Below are 6141 nucleotides of genomic sequence, written 5' to 3'. Positions count from 1 at the left end.
AGCCAAAACTTAACATACACACTTTGGGGACTTCAGAGACTTATTTTACATCTTGTGAAAAGGGGCATTATAGGACCCCTTTAAGACAAACCATGTTCAAATTCATCAACACCATTGCTGAGTATTTTCTCATTAAAACTGCAGTGAAAAAAAAGATTGCAGTTTGAAATCACCCTAATTCTCTACGTCATAAACATGTTGTAACCAATCAAGTCAACATACGTGCGGGCGGGAAGCAGGGGAGTCTCAAGAAGAGGTATCCTGCTATATTTTTTTATATGAAAAGTCGGGTACATTTAGCAATATAGCGGGTGAATTATGTATGTGATGTATATTACGATTTTATGATGAATGCTGACGTTCTGAGTTGTTTAAAGCGTTTCTAAGGATGCTGATTGTTAGAAGGTCTGACTCTGAGGTGGCGAACGGTTCTAATTTGCATATTTCTACAGGGGACTTTTAAAATCCGAGTTGCGCCATTTTGTTAGTGTATAGATATTAGACACATTTTGTTACTAAATATACTAACTAGTTCATATATAAACTAACTTGGATTGCAGATTAATAATAGTTAATGTTCATCTTGTTGCTAGGCCGAGTGGAAAGGTGTAACTGAATTTTTCTTAATTTTAGCGTAAGGCTAACTACAAGTAAGAATAGATTAAACAATTTAAAAACAAGTTAATAATTATTTTATATGCATGTATTTATTTGGTAAGTGGTCGCATCATAAGCGACGGATCTATCCTCTCCACGGAAACGCCAACGTCATGCGTCTTGTAATTCTGCTTCTCGGGCACAAGATGGCGATGTCGCCATGTTCCTAAACTACAGATAATATCTGGACTCCTCTCGAGGTAGACCTACGATACGATACAGGTAATGCAGCACTAAACTCACCCATGGTTCTTTGTGCTACATTTGTGTAGATATTTACTTTAAACAGTAGGAAAGAATGTGAGCCATTTAATATTCATTAAAATATGCTCACAACATACCAAAATCAAAAATAAGTGAATTAACCCAGAATAAACCCAAATGTCCTTTCATGACCTTAATGATGATTTATAAAGCACTGCCCTCAGGTGTCTGCAGTCTTTCACATGTAGCAATTTGTTATTATCTCAGACTCTGTTCTAGCTGTTAGAGGATAAGAAATGAATATGACATATCACACACACACACTTATGCATAATTGCTTATGAGCACATGCATGTTCACAGTGTATGCATGCATTGCTGGCATAGAATCATGTAGTGACCTTAAAATCACTCATATTCACTTCCCTGTGTGTGTGTGTGTGTGTGTGTGTGTGTGTGTGTGTTGACTCAGCATGGCTGATGCAGAGCGTGAGTGTGTATGTGTGTCAGTGTGTTGCTGTCTCATCCTTGCCGCTTTGCTGAGGCATCTCTCTCTCTCTCTCTCTCTCTCTCTCTCTCTCTCTCTCTCTCTCTCTCTCTCTCTCTCTCTCTCTCTCTCCCCAGCATCTCCAGTAGCAGCAGCAGGGCTGGTTTAAGCAGCGAGACGGCTTCCTCTCTCCCCTCTTCAGAATCCTTCTCTCCTGAACAGCAGTGCTGCGCGCCTCCGCTGCTCCTGATTCTCTGTGTCCTGCTCATCATGATCCTATGGGTGAAGATGGGAGAGGACTCTCTGCAGGAGCTCATCAGACGACTCACTGTTATCGTACAGAAAATCGGTAGGAGGAGCTGTGTGTGTGTGTGTGTGTGTGTGTGTGTGAATCAGTGGTATTGGGAGAAAGATGGGAACTGTAGCTCAAGGTTGTTTGCAGCTTCAGTTTGCCTTTGCTTTAGTAAATATTTGCTGAGAACGAGTTGTATTGATTTTATCTCTGAATGAATCCTTCCAACCTGTGAAACCACAACAGCTGTTTAGATCTTTATTATGTTTCGTTGCTCAAAATTGTTGCTGTTGATTGGCATCACTTATATGCCTTTTTGAATTTGAGTTTTGAAATCTGAATGAACTTTTTGACATTTGAACTTCAATTAGAATATGAAATTGGTATTTGGGATTGTTTTAAAATAAGAATTAAATTCTGAATTAGATTTTTTGACATTTGAACTAGACATTTTGTATGTTGCATTCATTTGTTTATATATATATATATATATACTGAAAGCAGAATAATGAGAAAATGGTGTCTTTTTGTTTTTTTCAAAAAAGCATGAATTCTCATATTTCTGCTTTCAGTATTAAATAAAAAAAAAAACTGATGAATGCAACATACATTTCCCTAAATATGAGCAGTCTGCCACTGGCTGTGAGCTGAAAACACACACCGGCACAATGAAGCAGCAAACACACAAAGCGTAGTAACACCCTTTCTCACATTCATGGTGTTTCAAAAATATTATATGTCTATAAATGGGTCATCCTTTAGTCAAGAGGTTTTGGTCTTTAGTGTTCTGGGTAGGGTTGCACCAGCCGTTTGTAAGTTCTTTCTTAAATTGGAACGTAAAGTCCACACTAGAGGCTTAGTAACTACTAGCTAGTTTGTAACTAACTCTGAACTTTATTCCATTGCACCATTTGTTCGTAAGGCAGAACGTAGCTAGTAGGTCGTAAGCTCTTCGTAAAGTAATGCGTAGTCGCATAATATGACGTTTAGCCTCGATGATCCAATAGCAGCCTTCAAATACGTGAGCAGATGTTGTGTTGAAATGCTGTGAATTTCAGTTTATCCTTCATTCTTTTGCCTCACGTTACTAACGGTAAAAATAAGTTTCCATTAAATACGATACTTGATCATGAATAGCATAAGTGTTTTTATATGTAAATAACATTCAGAAACTGTATTTGAAATGAAATGAATAAGGATCAATAAATAAATATTGATACAAAAAACATAAGAAATTACGTTTACTGATTATGACTGATATTTGACATGCACAACATGGACCGATGCACACAGGTGTGCTGTTTAGGATGGGTTCGTGTAAAGATAGCCGCTAACAAAGTAATCTTTTCACATAATGTTCTCTCTCTTGAAATGTAAGCGAGTGTAAATGTCAGCATTATCATATATGTCTAAATAATTGAAGTCTGTCAGGTAAAAGAAGAGCTTATTGATGCAGTTCAGTCTGTCTGATATTTTATTCCATCCGTTACTCCTGATCGGAGGCTGCCGTAAATATTTAGTTTATACGTAGAGTTACGCTTCAACTAAGTTTAATGGTGCAACGCAAAAATATTTAGAAGTGCGTAAGTCGTAACTTAGTGTCCATTTATGTCAAAACTAGGCTAAGTTATAACTTACGCACAGCTGGTTCAACCGGCCCCTGGTGTATAAAGATACATGTTACTGTTTACACAGTGGTGAACTCACACTCACACTCAACCTGCGCATGTTCCCACACTCACTTATTTGCTGAAGCTCTACAAAATGAGTTATCATTAGTTAAGTTTCTTCCCAGTTATAATATAACCAGCAGAGGTAGCATTCATTTATTAGACTTTTATTTTGTTTTAAATGAATTGGAGTGAGTATATGATTCCAACTATTGTGCGGACCAAACAGCTGTAAACATTTTTGTACAACATGTATGTGTCTTTATAGAAATCTAAAAATACAGAAAGATTATTGTAAAGTTATAGGTTTAGCGCTAAGGGATAGAAAACATCATTAGTTCAGAATAAAAACAGTAGAAGTAAATGGAAAGCCCCACCAACCCAATGTTGCGATACATCAACCATTGATTAAATTTGCAAAACCGAGTTGATTCACCCAAGAACAAATGTTGAAATGCCGACTTGGAATATGCTTGTGTTTGTGTGTGACCACGCTAGCAGTTTTGTCCACTATGTTGACCTATGTTTCTCGGCTGCGCCATTTTGTGCCTTAAAAAACTTCAAGAGGAACTTGCTAGTGTTTATTAGGTGTTTAAAACTTGGCCTAGCCAAAGAGCTAATGCTGGCCCACAGCTGTCTGCTCATATTCACAATTTCTCTGTCACACACTCACACATGACATAACGTCTGCACTCTAAATGTCACCCATTGTGCAAATCTAGCTTATCGCATCTCCCCGCACAGTGACAGATAGATTAGGAAGTGATCACAGATCTGAATTGTAATTACTGTCTAAATGTATTTTCATTTTTGAGTGAATGCTACACACATCTATACACAGTTCAGTGACACAACTGAAGCAAATGCATCTTTCTCTATTGAAAGCAACATATATATTGCAAATAATTATGTTGGCTTGACAAAGCTCGTCTATTTAGCCGTATTACATTTCTAACAGTTATTTGTCCTAGAGCTCGTCCAAACTCAGCACAGACCTTCAGGATGATCTGACTCGGTATGCTACACACATGCAAAAATATGTTAGAAACATGCTAGCAACGTCCAAGCAATGTGCTAAATTATGCTAGCAACACATTAAAACATACTAGCAACATGCTAGCAATAGCTGAGTCTCATTTTGAAAGCTGCGTCCTTCTGAGGTCGCATTTGTCGGCGACATACGTCATCGAGGATGTCTAATTTCAGAAAAGTAACCATTATAAATTGACTGTTATTCCTGAGGTATAAAATATTATAATTTATTTCCTACTGTGGAATATAATGGCCTCTGGAGGGTGCAACCTTTGAAATGAGAAACAGCAAATGTGTTAAAACATGCTAGCAGTGTACTAGGGATGTGATAAAACATGCTAGCAGTGTGTTAACTTGCTAGCATTGTACTAGGGATGGGATAAAGCATAGGCTACTAGCATCGTACTAACATCATGCTAAAACATCCTAGGCAACATGTTAAGAAAATGCTAAAGAATGCTAGAAACAGAAACATGTTTGCTACATCTGGCAGTGCCTAGAAACATGTAATTTAACCAATGCTTTACTACAAATAAAACAAAAAAACAAAACATGGTTGATATAGTTAAACCATGGTAACTACAAATTAACCATGGTATTTGTAGTAAAACTGTGGTTGTACAAATGATATTCAACCTGCCAAAAAAACATGGTTACTTCACTTTTACCATAATAAAACCATGGTTAATTTTCATAATGTGTGGTCTGATGGGGTTTCTTAGTGATCTTATGAGGTCTAATTGGGTCTCAAAAGGATTTCAGGGACAGAACTGGTTTTTATATGGTTTCTTGGAAGTCTAATGGTCTGTTTGAGATTTTATTTTGTTTTCCTTAATTCATCGGACAGTACAACCTTCAAATCTCAAGCTTTTAAAACTATTCTTTCAGACCATGCTTTGTCAAGCCAACATCAAATCATCGATCTAGTTTTTGTTTTATAGTACGGTAGATGTTTTTCCAGTGACATTATTTTTGATTGGCTCTAAAAAGCGTTGATGTTCCAGCTCAGGTTAGCCACAAGCGGAAGCGTAAAATACAATACTAACAGCCTTTAATCTGCAATGTGTTTTATGACATTACATCATCATTTATACACTTTTACCTCTATTATCTCTGTATTTATTGGCTCTAAATACTGTAGAGTGTCTGAGGGTTGCTGTGGCAACGGGTTCTGTTGTCTTTCAAGAGGAGGCTGTTTTCTTCTGTAGGGTTACTTCCACCGTGGTAATAGGATGAAAACTAGAGGCCTAAATTACATGCTGTGGAGGCCTTTGCCCAAACCTTGGCAGGCGGGTTCTCCCTCTCTCCTCTTTTCTCTGTGTTCTCTGAAGACGGTGACAAGGGTGAAAGAGGGAGAGAATCAGAGCAAAGAGAGAAACAGAGAGAGAGAGAGAGAGAGAGAGAGAGAGAGAACTATCTATATATCGTCAGGTTTAGCTTACTTCTGGTCAGATTTGTTCCCAGAAGTAAACACACACTCACCTATACATCTTACTATATCTTACTATTACTTAAGTCAACTACTCTCTCATTCCTAGTACCACAATTAACTCTCAGATTTGGTATTTAAGAATGATTTGTTTGTTTGCTTGTAGAGCATTTGTTTTGAAAAGGTTCAAATTCATTTAGGGGTTTTGTTTCTGTTTAGAAAAAGTTAGTCAATTTGTCCCCTAAGTGGCGCACAAGAATGCTGGAGATTAGAGTCTACGTATGATTGTGTGTGTGTGTGTGTGTGTGTGTGTCCATGTGTAATTAGCAGAGCAGAAGGGGATTTGTGCTAAAACTCTCCCTCCCCTCTCT

The sequence above is a fragment of the Abramis brama genome, assembly GCF_963993115.1.
Source record: "Abramis brama genome assembly, chromosome: 2".
Taxonomy (NCBI): domain Eukaryota; kingdom Metazoa; phylum Chordata; class Actinopteri; order Cypriniformes; family Leuciscidae; genus Abramis; species Abramis brama.
The sequence above is the reverse complement of the archived record's forward strand: the minus strand, read 5'-3'. Positions refer to the sequence as shown.